Genomic DNA, 19,159 nt, shown 5'->3' on the forward strand with positions numbered 1-19,159 from the left:
TACATATGATGGAAGATGAATGTTAGAACTGTAGACCTATTCCCTGAAAAATAATGTTTTTTCTTAGACCCTGTTCACATTACACTGTGATGAAGGCCAGGTGTTAATAGCCATTGGTACTGGCCAGAGTTTTTATTTTTTGTGGTCATTTTCCTATGGATTACTATAGGGGGGAAAAGGCAAATGGGAAAAGTTTTATATACCTTGGACTTTGGTTGTCAATAGGTGTGTTTTTTGTGGGGGGTTTTCAATGCCCGTCACACGACTGTTTTCAGAACAGTAAAGTTCTATGGGTGTAGAGCACAGACGTTTTTTTGTTGTTGTTTTTTTTTTAACAGCCCGTGAAAACTAATAGGACATGTCTTATTTTTGGCCGTTTTCACGGCCAGACTCCCTGGACACAGCGCTACTTTGAGCGCTGAGCCTGGGGAAGCCCTTGACATTACTGTCCATATATGGACAGTGATGTCGGGCTTTCAACTATGGAGTCCCCAGCCAGAGCATCGCAAGATATCTTGCTGGCGACTCCTGTGTTGGGAAATCCCTTGACGTCACTGTCCATTAACATCAGGGGTGCCCTCTGACCCCCCCTGTAGATAGCAAACCAACCCTGCAGATGGCACCCCCCCTCACACACACGCTGTAGATAGCGCCATTGACGCTGCCTGTAGGTGCGGAATCCCAGGCAGCCAGACCTCGCTCTGGCCGGGGATTCCGCTCCTGGAGAAGCCCCTGGCGTCACTATCCATAAATGGACAGTGACGTCAGGGGTTTCTCCTGGAGCGGAATCCCCGGCCAAAATGTTGCCGACGCTCGGGCCAGGGATTCCCCTCCTGGAGAAGCCCCTGGTGTCACTATCCATATATGGACAGTGACATCAGGGGCTACCCCTGGAGCGGAATCCCCGGCCAAAGCGCTGCTGATGCTCTGGCAGGGGATTCCGCTCTTAGAGGAAGCCCCCGACGTCACTGTCCATATATGGACAAAGACATCTAGGAGGGAGCTACAGTGCCACTTACTACAGGGGGGTGCCATCTACGGGGGGTGGTGCTATCTACAGGGGCTGTGGCGCTATCTACTGGGGCTGTGGCGCTATCTATATCGGCACTATCTACAGGGGACACTGTGGAACTATCTACATGGGCACTGTGGCACCATGTGGGCTCTATGTCACTTTATATGCGGGCACTGTGACACTATCTACAATGGGCACTATGACACTTTATATGTGGGCAATGTAGTATTATGTGGGCACTGTGGCACTATGTGGACACTGACACTTTATATGTGGGCACTGTGGCACTATCTGCAGTGAGCACTTTGGTACTATCTACTGTGGGCATTGTGGTACTATTTGGGCACTGGCCATATGTGGGCATTACCTACAGTGCGCACTGTGGAGGTATCTACAGGGTCTATCTACTTGGGCACGGTGGTGTTTTTAGGGGGTTGGGACAAAGAAAACCTGACAAATTAAATCCATCCGTTTTTTTTTTTAACGACCATGAAAAACTAATGACAATCGGCCATTAAAATGGACAGACTGACTGGAAAAGGATGAAAATTTAGTCTAGACACACTGATGCAAAATGGCCATGAAAAACTGACAGTTGATCAGTTTTTAATGGCCATTTTTTTCACTGTCATGTGAACGTAGCCTTAGGGCCTGTTCACATCAGCGTTGTCTTTCTGTTGAGGGGCGATGGTGATGCAAACGGAAGCTAAGTTTTCCATTTGCCTTTCCGTTGAGGGGTTCCCCCGACTGAAAGCTCCGACAGAACCCCTCAACGGAAAGCACTGCTGATCTGAACCCAGCCTTAGGCCTCATGCCCACTTCAGTTGTTTTCTGACACATTCATTTCTATGGGGCCATGTACACTTCCGTTGTTTTAACGGAACGGTGTGGCCGTTCCGACAAAAATAGAACAGGTCCTACTCCTGTCCGTTTTTGACGGAACAGTCTCGGCCATGCCATTCAATTGGTCCGTTGAAACAACAAACTGCACACAAAACCCATCCGTGTGCAGTCCGTGTTTCACGGATCCGTCATTAGCGGCCGTACGACGGTCAACGGATGTGTGCATGAGGCTTTAGCCCTAGGAATGCCAGGACTAGGTCAAGTGTGGAATTGGCTCCGGCGGGAGATTGCAGAGGGCAATGGAGGAGAGAAGCGGAGACACTCACATTCAGCAGCTGGGCACGCCTCGAAATCAAGAGTCATGGTGGATACTCATTGAGTTAGGGCTCCTGCACATGACCGTTGTTTTCTTCAGTGTCCTATCCATTTTTTTGCAGATAGTATACTGAATCATTCATTTCTATGGGGCTATGCACGCATCCGTTTTTTTGCGGATCCATACGTCCATTCTGCAAATTATACAACAGGTCCTATTCTTGACAATATCTGCGCCCTCTCTCACCCTCTCTAGTGTAAGGGTCCGCAAAAAAAAACAAAAAATGAACAGCACTCGGAATCCGTTAGGATCCAGGGTTTGCGGTCCGCAAAATGGAAACGGTCGCGATCATGTGCCCTTACGGTCATTTTCGGTCTGAAGTCACGTCCTGGCACCCACTTTTTACTCATGTTAGGGTGTAGCTACATATGCCAGTTTTGTGGCGTTTTGTTGCTGAAAATCACAGCAAAATTCTGGCGCGTGTAAATACACCCTAAACCTGGCCTGTATTTTTGGTTGGAAAAGCGGCAACCCTAGGCATGGCCAGAATTTGAGGATGCCACTTGTGTAATAAATAAATCATGTGCCTAAAGTCTACCCTAAAGCAGGTACACCCTTTCCCTGCCACATGAGACCGGTCATAGTCACTTCACACACTCAGGTACATGTGCGCCATTTTCTGTCAGGTAACATTTTGAGGTGTAAAGTCGGATAAAGTAAGAAATGCTTCAGTTTGCATGGGACATTATTAATACACGAGCTCCCATAGATTTCATCCCTTTTCCCGTCCCTTGGTTGAACTTGATGGACATGTGTCTTTTTTCAGCCGTACTAACTATGTAACTATGTAACATCTGGTGTACGAAACCGTCTGAGAGGAATAGTGTCTGTCCATAACAGCCAATCAGAGTTCAGCTTTCATATGCTAACTTGCACTGGAAAAATGAACTCTAATTGGTTGCTATGGGCAACAAGGACACTTTCTCTGAGGCAGTTTCTATACATGAGGACCAGCTGTAAATACAGTGAGACAAAGTAGACACTTATATATATATATATACACACACACCAGGGGCGGACATACCGCATGTGCAGCCGGTGCAGCTGCACAAGGGCCCCGCGTGGGAAGGGGGCCCGTTCCTCTGCTGGCCGACTCAGTTCTCAGCTGCGCGATGCTGAGGACTGAGACAGAGGCCCGTGGACCACTGGCGTAGCTATAGGGGTCGCAGCGGTCGCAATTGCGACCGGGCCCCGAAGCCAGGGGGGCCCACGGCCCCCCGCACCACATCAATAAAAAGTTACTATAGTAACTCGGGCCGCGGGCCCCTGTTACTATAGTAACATACTTTACTTACCTTCCTGGTTCCGGATCGCAGCGGAGGTCCTGACGTCAGGCGCTGTGCGCAGCGCATGACGTCACAGCGCTATGCCGCCGCGCACAGCATCGAGACTACAGAACTCCCGCCGCGGCCGAAGAGGAAGGTAAGATAGCCCTGACTGGCGGGGTCCGACTCCTGGGACCCGCCAATCAGCTGTTTTGAAGGGGCCGCAGCACTCGTACGAGAGCTGCTCCCCTTCATTCCTGTCACTTCATTCCGGTCACACTGTGAATCGGTTTCGGCGATTCACAGTGTGGGCGAGTAGTGAAATGAAGGGGAAGCAGCTCTCGTACGAGTGCTGCGGCCCCTTCAAAACAGCTGATTTGCGGGTCCCGGGCGACACATCAGCTATTGATGGCCTATCCTGAGGATAGGCCATCAATGTTTAGGGACTGCACAACCCCTAAGCCTACGATGTAGCAGGCTTAGGGGGCCCATGAGACAGGATCACAGATTGTGTGATGCTGTCTGCTGGGCCCTGTATCTAAGCCAATCACATGGTAGGCTTAGATACATGGCCCATGCGTGATCCTGTCTGCTGGGCCCTGTATCTAAGCCTACCACACTGTAGGTTTAGATACAGGGCCCCAGCACACAGTAATCTTATACTGTATAAGATTACTGTCTGCTGGACCCTGTATCTAAGCCTACCTTGTGGTAGGCTTAGATACAGGGTCCCACAGACAGTATCACACATGGGCCCTGTATCTAAGCCTTAGGGTATGTGCACAGACACTAATTACGTCCGTAAGTGACGGATGTATTTCGGCCGCAAGTACCGGACCGAACACACTGCAGGGAGCCGGGCTCCTAGCGTCGTACTTATGTACGACGCTAGGAGTCCCTGCCTCGCTGTGGGACAACTGTCCTGTACTGTAATCATGTTTTCAGTACCGGACAGTTGTCCGGCAGCGAGGCAGGGACTCCTAGCGTCGTACATAACTATGATGCTAGGAGCCCGGCTCCCTGCAGTGTGTTCGGTCCGGTACTTGCGGCCGAAATACGTCCGTCAATTCCGGACGTAATTAGTGTGTGTGCACATACCCTAACACACGTGTTACTAATCATTTTTTGTGTGTTTTCTTACAGGTTCGGTCGTTGGACTACGGCGGATTCCAGGACTACTTCGATGACAGCTTTTTTTTTTATTAATAAAATGGTTAATGAGGGTTGTGTTTTTTTTTTTTATTTCAATAAAATATTTTTTCTATGTCTTTGTGGTTTTTTTTAAACTATATTACTACCGCCTTAGTAATGGCCGCCGGCTGATTGACAGCATCCATTGCTAAGGCAGGGCTTAGTGTTAGCCGGTGCAGAGGCTAACACTAACCCCCTTTATTACCCCGGTACCCACCGCCACCAGGGGTGCTGGGAAGAGCCGGGTACGATCCAGTACCTGACCATCTGTAGTGATGGTCGGCCACTGGGGTGGCCGCAGGCTGGTATTATCAGGAGGGGAAAGGCCAGATACAGTGGCCCTTCCTACCCTGGTGATGCTAGGCTGCTGCTGCTTTATTGTATCTGGCTGGTTATGAAAATGGGGGGGACGCCACGTCATTTAAAAAATAATTGGAAAGAACGATGTCGGGTCCCCCCCAATTTTCATAACCAGCCAGATACAACACAGCAGCAGCAGGCAGCATTACAAGGGTGGGAAGGGCCACTGTTTTTGGCCTTCCCCAGCCTAATACTACCAGCCTGCGGCCACCCCGGTGCCTGCCCGTCACTACAGCTGGTCGGGTACTGGTTTGTACCCGGCTCTTCCCAGTACCCCTGGTGGCGGTGGGTACCGGGGTAATAATGGGGGTTAGTGTAGACTCTGCACCGGCTAACATTAAGCCTCGCCTTAGTAATGGAGGTTGTCAATCAGCCAGCGGCCATTACTAAGGCGGTGATAATAAAGTTTAAAAAGATACAAGCACATAGAAATTTTTTTTATTGAAATAAAAACACAACCCTCATTAACCATTTTATTGAGAATAAAAAAAACGCCGTCATTGAAGTCCTCGTATCCGAAGTCCAACAACCGAACCTGTAAAAAAAACACAAACACACAAAAATAATCAGTAACACATAAAGAAGCAAAATTATTATTCTTACCTTTCCTGGGTCCAGCGCTGGAGCCGCAATGTCAGCGAGCTGGGCCCTGTATCTAATCCAATCATGTGTGATACAGTCTGCTGGGCTGTGTATCTAATCCAATCATGTATGATACTGTGCTGGGCCCTATATCTAATCCGATCATGTGTGATACTGTCTGCTGAGCCACTGTATCTAATCCTATCATGTGTGATACTGTCTGCTGAGCCACTGTATCTAATCCTATAATGTGTGGTACTGTCTGCTGAGCCACTGTATCTAATCCTATCATGTGTGATACTGTCTGCTGAGCCACTGTATCTAATCCTATCATGTGTGGTACTGTCTGCTGAGCCACTGTATCTAATCCTATCATGTGTGGTACTGTCTGCTGAGCCACTGTATCTAATCCTATCATGTGTGATACTGTCTGCTGGGCCACTGTATCTAATCCTATCATGTGTGATACTGTCTGCTGAGCTGTGTATCTAATCCTATCATGTGTGATACTGCCTTCTGAGCCACTGTATCTAATCCTATCATGTGTGATACTGTCTGCTCAGCCACTGTATCTAATCCTATCCATAGTTTATAGGGTCGTAGTGCTATAGATATGCTATGCTGTCTCCTATACACACACTTTTTTTTGGGGCGGACACATATGTATTGGGGCTATTTCCCGGACATTTTAAGCCCTGAGGGTATGTTCACACGGCAGCGTCTGTTACGGCTGAAATTACTGTGCTGTTTTCAGGAGAAAACAGCACCGTAATTTCAGCCGTAATGGCATGTGCAGGCGTCTTTTGCTGCGTCCACTACGGAAGTAATTGAAGCTGGTTTTCCATGGAGTCCATGGAAAACGGCTCCATTTACATCTGAAGAAGTGACAGGCAGTTTTTTACGCGCCGCCTTTCGACAGCGGCGCGTAAAAAAAAATGACCATCGGCACAGAACATCGTAAGACCCATTCAAATGAATGGGCAGATGTTTTCCGACGCTTTTGAGCCGCATTTTCGGATGTAATTCAATGCTAAAACGCCCAAATTACGTCCGTAAATAGTGTGTGTGTGAACCCAGCCTTAGTGACGCCCCGGCTGCTAGTGCTGCATTGTTGGGTCACTTAGGAGACCCAGCGATGCAGCTGAAAGCGGACCGTCGGCCATGAGAAGTTTGTGATGGGGCCCTGGCACATTATCTGCACAGGGGCCTTTTGCAGTCTGTGTCCGCCACTGACACACACCCTTACATACATGTACTACTTTATGCATGCAATAGTCTCGCTAAATAAACCTTACCAAACCAAAGACACCATTAAGTACAGTCAGATGAGTCATCTCGTGTTCTTAATGAAGATGAATGACATGTACCTGCATAGTTTACTCCAGCACAGTCTCCATGGGATAAACCCCCTCACACGAGTAATTGCTGTAGAAGATTCCTGCTCAAGCCAACTTCCTGCAGCAGAGATGTTACCGCGTCTCCATAGCGACGGTACCACCCATTTACCCGGCTCGGGGGTGGTTGCATTTAATATCGATACGTGTTTAATATATGGAGGAGGCTCCTTGTTAACATCGTTTTGTTTGTTTTTTTAAAAGTATATTATTGTGTAATTTAGTTTGGGAAACGTTTTAAAAGTCTCCTGGAAGAGATTAAAGGTTTTTAGGTGAGTTGGTACAGTCCGTTTCCAGGCAGAAAATACTAAAGATGAATGGAGCGGGCGGTGTTCAGTGTTGTGGCGATAGTAACACCGGGGTGTATTGTCGCACATCACTGCTTTACGGCAACTATTCTATTACATCTTCTCAAAGGGAGAGGCCAAAAACTTGTGATAAATAAAATAAAATTAGTGTAAAAGTGATAAAGTTTCTCCTACTCATACAAAGTACTGCTAATATGTATATGGCATAGCTGTAATGGAGACATTAAATTTTTCTTTTACATACACCCCACATTCAAATTATGTCTGTACCCTATAAGGACAGCCAAATTGCTCTCATACAGAGTGCCCCCACTTACATTTCTAGAGCACCCCTATAAACAATGCTAAATTGCTCCTATAAACAATGCCATAGGCATAGCGCACAAATAAACAGTGTCACATCTCCACATTATTGCCAGAATCGCCCATAAACACTGCCATAGCACCCCTATAAACTGCTACAGCTCCATATTAACCCCTTAATGACCGGGCCATTTTGCACGTTAATGACCAAGGATTATTTTTTGTTTTTATTCACGGTCGCATTCCAAGAGTCGTAACTTTTTTTTTATTACGTCGACATAGCCGTATAAGGGCTTATTTTTTGCGGGACGAGTTGTATTTTGTAATTGCACCATTTTTAGATGCTTACAATATATTGATTAACTTTTATTAACTTTATTTTAGGAGAGAATTGAAAATAAGCAGCTATTCCAGCATTAATTTTCACGTTATAAATTTACGCCGTTTACTATGCAGCGTAAATATCATGTTAACTTTATTCTATGGGTCGGAACGATTACGGGGATACCAAATATGTAAAGGTTTTATATGTTTTCCTGCGTTTCCACAATAAAAACCCTTTTAGAAAAAAATTACTTGTTTTTGTATCGCCGCGTTCCAAGAGCCGTCATTTTTTTATTTTTCCGTCGATGTGGCCGTATGTGGGCTTGATTTTTGCGGGCCAATGTGTAGTTTTCATTAGTACTATTTTGGGGTACATAGGACTTATAGATTAACTTTTATTTTATTTTTTATGGGCGGAATGGGAGAAAAGAGAGAATTTTGCTGTTGTTTTTTGCGGGTTTTTTGGACGCCGTTCATCCGGCGGTTTAATTAATGTGTTCATTTTATTGGTCAAGTTGTTACGATCGCGGGGATACCATATATGTGCATGTGTTAATTGTTTTGACACTTTTACTGAATAAAACCACTTTTTATTTGATTTTGACTGTAATTATTTTTATTTTTTTTCAACAAACTTTATTTAACTGATTGACATTTTTTTTTTAAGTCCCACCAGGGGACTTCACTATGCGATGTGCCGATCGCATATATAATGCTTTGGTATACTTAGTATACCAAAGCATTATTGCCTGTCAGTGTAAAACTGACAGGCAACCTGTTAGGTCATGCCTCCGGCATCGCCTAACAGGCAGTTGCGGAAGACAGACCTGGGGGTCTTTGTTAGACCCCCGGCTGTCATGGAAACCCGACGGTGACCCGCGATTTGTTTGCGGGGGTGCCGATTGGGTGACAGAGGGAGCTCCCTCACTCTGTCAAACACATTAGATGCCGCTGTCACTATTGACAGCGGCATTTAATGGGTTAAACTGCCGGAATCGGAGCGCGCTTCGATTCCGGCAGTTGCAGCAGGAGCCAGGCTGAGTATAACAGCCGTGCTCCTGCCGCTGATCGCGCGGGTACAGTGGCAGTACCCGCACGATCACAGGACGGATATATCCGTCCTCCTGCGCGAACTAGCAGCTGCTGAGGACGGATATATCCGTCCTTCGGCGTTAAGGAGTTAATAGCAGTCGCCAATAAACATTGCCATAGCACCCCTATAAACAATACCATAGCACCCACCAGGGCCGGCTACACGTTTATGTGGACCCTTGGGCGACACAGACTTAGTAGGCCCCTTTGCGGCGGTAGTAAAATGGAAGAAAACCTCACTTTGTGCCCCCATATAGATGTTAGGCCATGTTTATGCCCCCATATAGAAGTTAGGCACCCAGTTTGTACCCCTTAAATGTAGTGCCCTCTGTAGATAGTGCCACACAGCCCCCTCTTCCCAGGTAGTGCCATACAGCCTCCCTCCCTGTGGGTAGTGCCTTTGGGCTTCCCTCTAGGAGTAGAATTCCAGGGCAGAGTATTGCCGATGCTCTGGCTGGGGATTCCGCTTCAGGAGAAACCCCTGACGTCACTGTCTATATATGGAAAGTGTTGTCAGGGGCAACCCCAGAGCCATAGTCCCGGGTAGAGCACTACTAGCACTCTGCTTGGGACTTATGCTCTGCTCCTGACATCACTGTCCATATATGGATAGTGATATCTGGAGCAGAGCTGAAGTCCCAGGCAGAGCGCTACTAAAGGCTCTGCTCCAGTACTCCAGCTCTGGTGAAGCTCCTGACATCACTGTCCATATATGGCTAGTGATGTCAGGGGCAACTCCAGAGCCAAAGTCCCGGGCAGAGCACTAGTTGCCTGGTTCACTGCTCTGCTCCTGACAACACTGTCCATATATGGACAGTGATGTCAGTGGCTTCCCCAGAGACGGAGTTCCGGAGTAGAGCTGCTTCTAGCGCTCTGCCTGGGACTCCTTCGTTCCTCCTGACATCATTGTCCATATCCCTCATTAGCAGAGCATGCCTATAAACAATGCCTAAGTGCCCCTATAAATAAATCCAGAGTATGGCACCTCCATTAAAAATATTTTTCATGATAGGTACGATACAAAACATCTGGACACCTGCCATTATTTAGCATTTGGACCCCGTATTTTCCAATTATTTTTTTTCAGTTTTAAATTGTCAATAGGCTTCATCCTACAATAGATTGAAAGACATAATGGGGCACATTTATAAAAACTGTCACAAATGAATGACAAATGCACCATATTTATATGCATCTGGCTACAATTTTTTTGTTGCATGTTTTCTTCCCGTCTGACAGGCTGTACATGGTACACATCAGTGTAGAAGAGTAGTTTAGGTTGCCACAATTCACCAAACACATCACACACCAGTGGGGAATATAGAGCAAATGTATAAAATCAGTCCACTCACTTGATACTGAGATATAAAAGCCACATCCGCTTTTTTAGTGCCTTCATAAATATACTGTTCATGTCGAATATCGTTTTCTACAATGCATTGGTAAATGTCTCCATAGTGCTGCTTATCTCCACGTTTAGGGTATGTTCACACGCAGTGTTTTCAGCCGTTTTTCGGGCTGTATCCCGAAAAACAGCCGAAAATGCGGAAGCAGAACGCCTCCAAATATCTGCCCATTGATTTCAATGGGAAAAACGGTGTTCTGTTCCGACGGCACGTTTTTTACGCGCCCGTTTTTCAAAATGGCCACATAAAAAAATGGCCGCGAAAAAGAAGTGCGTTTTTGGAGCCGTTTTCATAGACTCTATAGAAAAACAGCTCCAAAAACGGCCGTAAAAACGCTGCGGAAAACGCGACTGATTAAAAAACTTCTGAAAATCAGGAGCTGTTTTCCCTTGAAAAAAGCTCCGTATTTTGAGACGTTTTTTATTTTGTGTTTGCACATACCCTTACAAAGCGTACACTCTGACAGCTGGGGAATTATAGTTGCAATCTCATTTTTTGGAGGGAGACCACGCAATGTGGCTGCACATGACGGGTGGAATTTCTGTTTAGGATACTTGGTATACCAGTCACTAGAATGACCCTTTTAATGCGAGGGTATCATTAGAATGAATAGGGGCTATTAGCCTGTTTACAGCGTAGCCCCTCATGGTAACACGGCCCCCCTCCCCCCCATTTTTCCTTCAGTTCCTTTTATGGTCAGTAATTAAAGGTCATTTGGTTTAACCCTCTTTTTCCCCTATTTTTATTTGGTACTTACCTGTATGAGGTCAAGTTCAGGTCAGTGGTGCCCCACCCACGTGGTCTTGGCACGCACAGGTTCTGGAAAATTCCTATGTGGCGGGAAAATCTGGTGCTTTCATTGGTTCCCTTTGGTAAAAAGGCGGGAATTTTTTATATATATTCCCAGGTTTTGGAGTGGTCTGCTGCCCATCCGAGTTGGATGAAGAAGAGGAACACCATCGCCTCGCCCCGCCCCCCTCCCTTTTATTGTCGCGGTATCTTGTTAGTGGGGGGTTAGTCGCCCAGTTTATGGGTGGACAAGGTCATGAATTATTGGTATAATATTTATTGGTTTTTATTTATTAAAATATTTGGTATTTATTACAAGTTTAATATTTATTTATTATGTAACCCCTTAATAAATACTGCGGCCATTTTATTCCATCTGCATTGTCTCTTGGTCTTTATTTATTAATTACGTTTTTAGTATGTGTGTTTGGAAGGTTGGGTGGTGCTTGTGTTACCATGTGATTTGTAATCTCGAAGGAGTTGTTCAGTCTTGATACGATATTATTGGTCAACAGAATGCTCGGTTTATTGACTATGGTCATTGTGAAGCTTCTGTTATAGTCTATAGATCACAAGCATGCTTCCTGTATAGTAAAACGATCAGTAGAATAAATTCTGCAATGACGGCTGAAATTGTTAAGCTGCATTGTATTACAGTATTCTTTGGGTCACATAGCTATTAGTATTGAGTGATGACCATCTAAGAACGTTACATGCAGCTTCTGTGGAATCGGATTTGCACAACTTTCTTCTTCCAATATAAATGTCACCTACAATTCTATTTACCTCTATGAAACGAGACTTTTGCACAGACCAGTCTGCATAGCGACGGTACCGCCCATAAACTTCAGAATTTTAGTGGTCATATGGGCACTATCCATATACTCAAGGTGCCCAAACTTTTGTACCTTGTAAGCTAGATGCAACTGAGCAATGCTCAAGAGCCTCATTCAACTATATTTGAAAAACTATTTGTAAGGCCCCATGCACACGAACGTATTTTTTACTGTCCGTAAATACGGGTCCTTGGTCACACGTATTCAACCCGCATTGCACCAGTATTTACGGACCCGTGCCCGTAAATACGGGTCTGGTGCCACCAGTATTCCACCCGTATTTACGGGCACGTTTTCAATGCAAAATTGCACTGCACTAATCGGCAGCCCCTTCTCTCTATCAGTGCAGGATAGAGAGAAGGGACAGCCCTTTCCGTAGTAAAAGTAAAAGAAATTCATACTTACCCGGCCGTTGTCTTGGTGACGTGTCCTTCTTTCGACATCCAGCCCGACCTCCCTGGATGACGCGGCAGTCCTTGTGACCGCTGCAGCCTGTAATTGGCTGCAGCGGTCACATGGGCTGAAACGTCATCCCAGGAGGCCGGACTGGAGGAAGAAGCAGGGAGTTCTGGGTAAGTATGAACGTCCTTTTTTTTTTTTTACAGGTTGATCTATATTGTGATTGGAAGTCACTGTCCAGGGTGCTGAAAGTTACTGCCGATCGTTTAACTCTTTCAGCACCCTGGACAGTGACTATCCACTGACGTCGCCTAGCAACGCTCCCGTAATTACGGGCACACACACGTAGTCACCCGTAAATACGGGAGCCCCATAGACTTCTATGGGCCTGCCCGTGCCGTAATTACGGCCTAAAATAGGACATGTTCTATATTTTTCAACGGCCCGGGCACCTTCCCATAAGCATACGGGGAGAAGTCTATGGGCCCGTAATTACGGGCCATAATTACGGCCCGTGATTACGGGCGTCTTTACGTTCGTGTGCTTCGGGCCTTAGGGCGCTGCTGGCCTCGTGTTATATTCTGACAACCTGCTATGACTATTCTGTATGGGGACTGCTTTCCCAGCTACTGACTTTTATTAGTGCTCCTTCCTATAAAGCAAATAGAAACAAAACCCCCAATATGTTTCAGTTGCTGTTCCAGAACCCAACCAATGTAGTGTCAGCCTGTGGAAAATAAATGTAATAACCGTTAAACAACAAGCCATCTTCCAGCATGCTAATGAATTCAGCTTCTACGCGTAGCATTTCTAGACTAAAACTGCAGGGACAAGCAAGTTTGCGTGACTGCCGAGCGTAGCTGAAAATTGCCATGTATCGGCAAAGCACTCATTAATTATATAGGCATTTGTTTTGCATTTACCACATAAAGCATGAAGATTTAAAGTGTACCTCTACCTTTCAAGTGACTTTTCAGAATAAGGAGCCGTGTTTGTACATGTGATTGCAGAGGAAAAAACGGGATATAAACGGCGCTGCTACTCAAGAATGATGCTTGGAATGGTTATAATGATATGATCTTTTATTCAATAGGCTACGCGTTTCAATGCCGCACCGGCATCTTCCTCAGGCCATATATCATTATAACCATTCCAAGCATCATTCTTGAGTAGCAGCGCCGTTTATATCCCGTTTTTTCCTCTGCAATCATTTCTATACGGAGACCCATTGGTGTGACCGTCTGGGATTTCGGCTGCAGCACTTACTATCCTACGTGACTGATCTTACTTCTTGTGGTAAGCCTACACCTGTCATAGTTTGACTGCTATTTTGGGCTTACTTACGCTATGTTGCGCCGTGTGTTTTTTCTTGTGTTTGTACATGTGGAATATATGACAGTAACCGAAGAATTAAGTAGTTTACCCTGTATAATTCGGTCTGTTAGAATGAGATAAAGAGTTAATGATAGGTTATGTGTACGTGGTCTGTAAAACCCACAGGAACGTTTAAAGTTCAGTTTAACTTTTTTTTTTTTTCAAAGGTGGGGGCTCATGGCGTGTCCGACAGGCTCTGTCTTTGTTTAACATGAATGTATGTACCATAAGTGATCTTAAACCTAATTAGTTAAGCTACCATTGCAATGAAGCTATACTTGTATTCGTATGTGTCTTCTATTGGCTTTTGTATGTTATCTCTCTTTGGCATCTTGTCCTGTATAAATAAACCGAATGTGGAATGATTCTACAGAGAATGACACATGAGATACTGAAGCACTTGTGTGTGTGTCTTCTCTCCGATGCATCGATATCCTGATTTGGACTCTGAGGCTGGATTCTTAGAGTATATTTAGCTCTCCCAAACCCAGGCTGCTCTGACAAGTAACACTATATATAACCACTATATGTCTTGTATATGGCATTTATCAGCAGTTTTCCCCCTTTATTTCAAAGCCTACAAAAGCCTTTCAAGGGTGCGGAGCCTAACTACTATGATATTTGCCATACCAGAACAGAGAGAGAAGAGGAGAATCATGCTCTCCTATCTCTATCTATCACACATATAAATGTAGCAGCAACATGGAGGACATTATACAGCAGTAATGGGCAGTGTAGCTGTGAATCCAGCACTGGAGTGACATACAACACTTTCTAGAAGCTGCAGCATGTCTGTGTCTCCCTCCTCCTGCTGCTCCCCCTCCCCTCTCCTCTCCTCTCCATAGAATCTCTGGGCAGCTGTAACCTAACCTGTCAGTACCGAGAATCCCTCTCCTCTCTGCTCTACAGATCCTATAGGTGAATTCAGAGTGAGTGAACAGTTGAAGGGAATCTGACTGAATACCGTAGTCGACTACTCTATTCATTCCCTCAAAACGACGAAACCCTTGCACAACTGAGACAAACGGAAACCATTGGCACCGGATCCGTCACCATTGAAATCTTTTGTGATGGAAATGGAAACCTATGTTTTCCGTTTGTTTCAGTCTGGGCTCCACTTTGACGGAAAGCTCAGACGGAACGTCAGAATAGAGCCCTGACGGATATGTGAACGAAGCCTAATTTCTTTTTTTGCAGCAGCAGCAGCCATTTTGGCAATAGTGGCAACAGGAAGTGCTGCCATATCCGTTGTTACCTTTAAATCAGCTTCTCGATAAAATGTAGTTATAAATAGACTGTTGACCATTAGTTTCTGAGAAGTCGCTTGTTTAAAGACTACAATATGCACATTTCCATGCGACCATGAATCTTGATGACAGTCGTTTGTCATTGTCCATCGTTATTGTAAATTCTCCTCCACAGCTGCATTCACAATTCTGTTAAGCTCAATTCTTCACCCATCCCCTGCTAAAGTTTAAAGAGACTCTGTCACCACATTATAAGTGCCCTATCTCCTACATAAGGAGATGGGCGCTGTAATGTAGGTGACAGTAATGCTTTTTATTTAAAAAAACTATCTATTTTCACAACGTTAGGAGCGATTTTGGTTTATGCTAATGAGCTTTCTTAATGCCCAAGTGGGCGTACTTTTACTTTTGACCAAGTGGGTGTTGTACAGAGGAGTGTATGACGCTGACTAATCGGCATCATGCACTCCTCTCCATTCATTTACACTGCACTAGCGATCTAGATATATCGATATGTGCAGCCTCATACACAAACCCTAACATTACTAGTGTGTCCTGATAATGAATACACATGACCATCCAGCCTGGACGTCATGTGTACTCAGAATCCTGACACGTCTGACTCTTTTTTTTGTGAGATTCCGGCAAGTGAAACCAAATCTCGTTTAGCTCCGTGATCTCGCGAGATTTGGTTTCACTTGCCGGAATTTCACAAAAAAAGAGTCAGAAGTGTCAGGATTCTGAGTACACATGACGTCCAGGCTGGATTTCATGTGTATTCATTATCAGGACACTGTAGTAATGTTAGGGCTTGTGTATGAGGCTGCACATAGCTTTATATCTATATCGCTAGTGCAGTGTAAATGAATGGAGAGGAGTGCATGATGCCGATTGGTCAGCGTCATACACTCCTCTGTACAACACCTACTTGGTCGAAAGTAAAAGTACGCCCACTTGGGCATTAAGAAAACTCATTAGCATAAACCAAAATCGCTCCTAACGTTGTGAAAAAAGATCGTTTTTTTAAATAAAAATCATTACTGTCACCTACATTACAGCGCCCATCTCCTTATATAGGAGATAGGGCTCTTATAATGTGGTGACAGAGTCTCTTTAATGTCTGTACAGAGGAGATTTGAATTTTGAGAAATGTCGATTGAGCTGCACATGAAGGTTCTAGGGTAAAATGTCATACTGGTAGATAAAATCTAAAGTGACTGACAACCGGTGCTGCATCTCAGAAGGTGCAATACATTTATTGTGTATGATGAAATGCACATCACTCCTGACTTTTCCTATATCCTTGATGTATAGATTGTAATGTGTACCCTGACATGTCTGAACCAGAGTTAATGTATTTTCTCCAAGCTCTCAGATCACATCACTTAGAATGTTTTACCGGAACATATTCTCTAATGGTTTTATAATGTCTTGCTAAACTCCCAAGGGGATGGAAGCAGTATCAGGATCTTATATTAAATTTACTTTGTCAGCTGTGTAGCACAATTTATACACTCGTTCTGCATGACTGGAGGCAGGAGGGCACATAAAGTGACAGATAAGGACCTGGAGAGCTCCACTTATTTAACTGGTTCTATAAAAGGAAATAGATGTTTTCTATTCCCAGAAATCCTTTTTTATTCTATGTGATTAAATAGGGTCAATCTGAGTGTGAGGAAAGATGTTGATGTGTAAACTAATCTTACACTGTAAAGCCTTGTTCACACAATGCAGATTTGCTGCAGATTTCCTTGCAGTTTTTAGGCGAAAACGGGGAACGCAACCTAAACAGAAGAAATATATAAAAGGAAATCTACACTGTGTGACCAGGTAATGCGGCCGAATTTTAGAATCCAGGTTACGGTCGCAATACTCAGACCCTTCATAGTTCACATAAGTAAACCTTAGATCACCATAGAATCCTACTCTGGACTAAGTTGCGTTCACTTGAACCGTAGGTCTCCTGGTCTTTCAGTCAAAAAATAAATGCCATAATATTATTTCTGAAGCCGGACAACCCCTTTAAGTTTTAGTCCTCATCTGTCAGACATGACCACATCCTGGCCAGAAAGCGGACCTCCCTAGTCTACAATGTGCCAGTCTTTCATGACCGGAAGGGTTTGAAGCCTTGATAGACCTTTTGGAATTTTGCATTCTAAAAGGTCATTTTTTTAAAATTCTATCTCTTATTATACCCCCCAAAAATGTTTTTCTTTTTTCACGGCACATATAGGGCTTTCTTATTAGTAATAATTGGAGCTGATACCTTTTTATTTTGTAGGTCTTATTTAGGGTTAAAAGGATCAGAAAAAGGAAAAAATAAATAAATGGATGAATGAAGTCGCTAAAGCGTTGGAAAAATACCCACCTTAATTTAGTTTTACATATGTCTCCTTCCCTTTAGACATAGATACAAACATTTTTAGGGAAGCACAAAAAAGCAGATATGGCTGGGGCAGAACAGCCAAATTTGGTTCTCATATTATTGGGGTAACGTACACTACCGTTCAAAAGTTTAGGGTCACTTAGAAATTTCCTTATTTTTGAAAGAAAAGCAGTTTTTTTCAATGAAGATAACATTAAATTAATCAGAAATACACTCTATACATTGTTAATGTGGTAAATGACTATTCTAGCTGCAAACGTCTGGTTTTTAATGCAATATCTACATAGGTGTATAGAGGCCCATTTCCAGCAACCATCACTCCAGTGTTCTAATGGTACATTGTGTTTGCTAACTGTGTTAGAAGGCTAATGGATGATTAGAAAACACTTGAAAACCCTTGTGCAATTATGTTCGCACCGCTGTAAACAGTTTTGCTGTTTAGAGGAGCTATAAAACTGACCTTCCTTTTAGCTAGTTGAGAATCTGGAGCATTACATTTGTGAGTTCGATTAAACTCTCAAAATGGCTAGAAAAAGAGAGCTTTCATGTGAAACTCGACAGTCTATTCTTGTTCTTAGAAATGAAGGCTATTCCATGCGAGAAATTGCCAAGAAACGGAAGATTTCCTACAACGGTGTGTACTACTCCCTTCAGAGGACAGCACAAACAGGCTCTAACCAGAGTAGAAAGAGAAGTGGGAGGCCCCGCTGCACAACTGAGCAACAAGACAAGTACATTAGAGTCTCTAGTTTGAGAAATAGACGCCTCAAAGGTCCTCAACTGGCAGCTTCATTAAATAGTACCCGAAAAACGCCAGTGTCAACGTCTACAGTGAAGAGGCGACTCCGGGATGCTGGCCTTCAGGGCAGAGTGGCAAAGAAAAAGCCATACATTTGTGAGACGCAGAACAATTGAAAAGATGCTGGAAGAGTGCCTGACGCCATCTGTCAAGCATGGTGGAGGTAATGTGATGGTCTGGGGTTGCTTTGGTCCTGGAAAGTGGGAGATTTGTACAAGGTAAAAGGGATTTTGAATAAGGAAGGCAATCACTCCATTTTGCAACGCCATGCCATACCCTGTGGACAGCGCTTGATTGGAGCCAATTTCATCCTACAACAGGACAATGACCCAAAGCACACCTCCAAATTATGCAAGAACTATTTAGGGAAGAAGCAGGCAGCTGGTATTCTATCTGTAATGGAGTGGCCAGCGCAGTCACCAGATCTCAACCCCATAGAGCTGTTGTGGGAGCAGCTTGACCGTATGGTACGCAAGAAGTGCCCATCAAGCCAATCCAACTTGTGGGAGGGGCTTCTGGAAGCATGGGGTGAAATTTCTCCCGATTACCTCAGCAAATTAACAGCTAGAATGGCGAAGGTCTGCAATGCTGTAATTGCTGCAAATGGAGCATTCTTTGACAATAGCAAAGTTTGAAGGAGAAAATTATTATTTCAAATAAAAATCATTATTTCTAACCTTGTCAATGTCTTGACTATATTTTCTAGTCATTTTGCAACTCATTTGATAAATATAAGTGTGAGTTTTCATGGAAAACACAAAATTGTCTGGGTGACCCCAAACTTTTGAACGGTAGTGTACGTTCATTTATTTTCTACTATGGGTATTCAGATTAGCAGCATACACGTGATCTGTGTTTTCCGTGCTTTCC

At 44.5% G+C, this 19,159-nt stretch overlaps 1 protein-coding gene and 1 long non-coding RNA gene across 5 annotated transcripts in view; one reads left to right on the plus strand and one right to left on the minus strand.

The window, feature by feature from the left end:
- The window catches only part of VWA3A (von Willebrand factor A domain containing 3A), a 96,980-nt gene extending 89,898 nt beyond the window's left edge, over positions 1-7,082 (minus strand). For all 4 annotated transcript variants that reach the window (XM_075830225.1, XM_075830222.1, XM_075830223.1 and 1 more), the window contains exon 1: positions 7,000-7,082. The gene's annotated coding sequence lies outside the window, so the exon portion shown is untranslated. The remainder of the gene's footprint in view (positions 1-6,999) is intronic.
- LOC142655731 (uncharacterized) overlaps positions 1-19,159 on the plus strand; it is a 188,257-nt gene that overhangs the window by 163,193 nt on the left and 5,905 nt on the right. The window lies entirely within an intron of this gene.

This window comes from Rhinoderma darwinii, chromosome 6 (genome assembly GCF_050947455.1).
Source record: "Rhinoderma darwinii isolate aRhiDar2 chromosome 6, aRhiDar2.hap1, whole genome shotgun sequence".
NCBI lineage: Eukaryota > Metazoa > Chordata > Amphibia > Anura > Rhinodermatidae > Rhinoderma > Rhinoderma darwinii.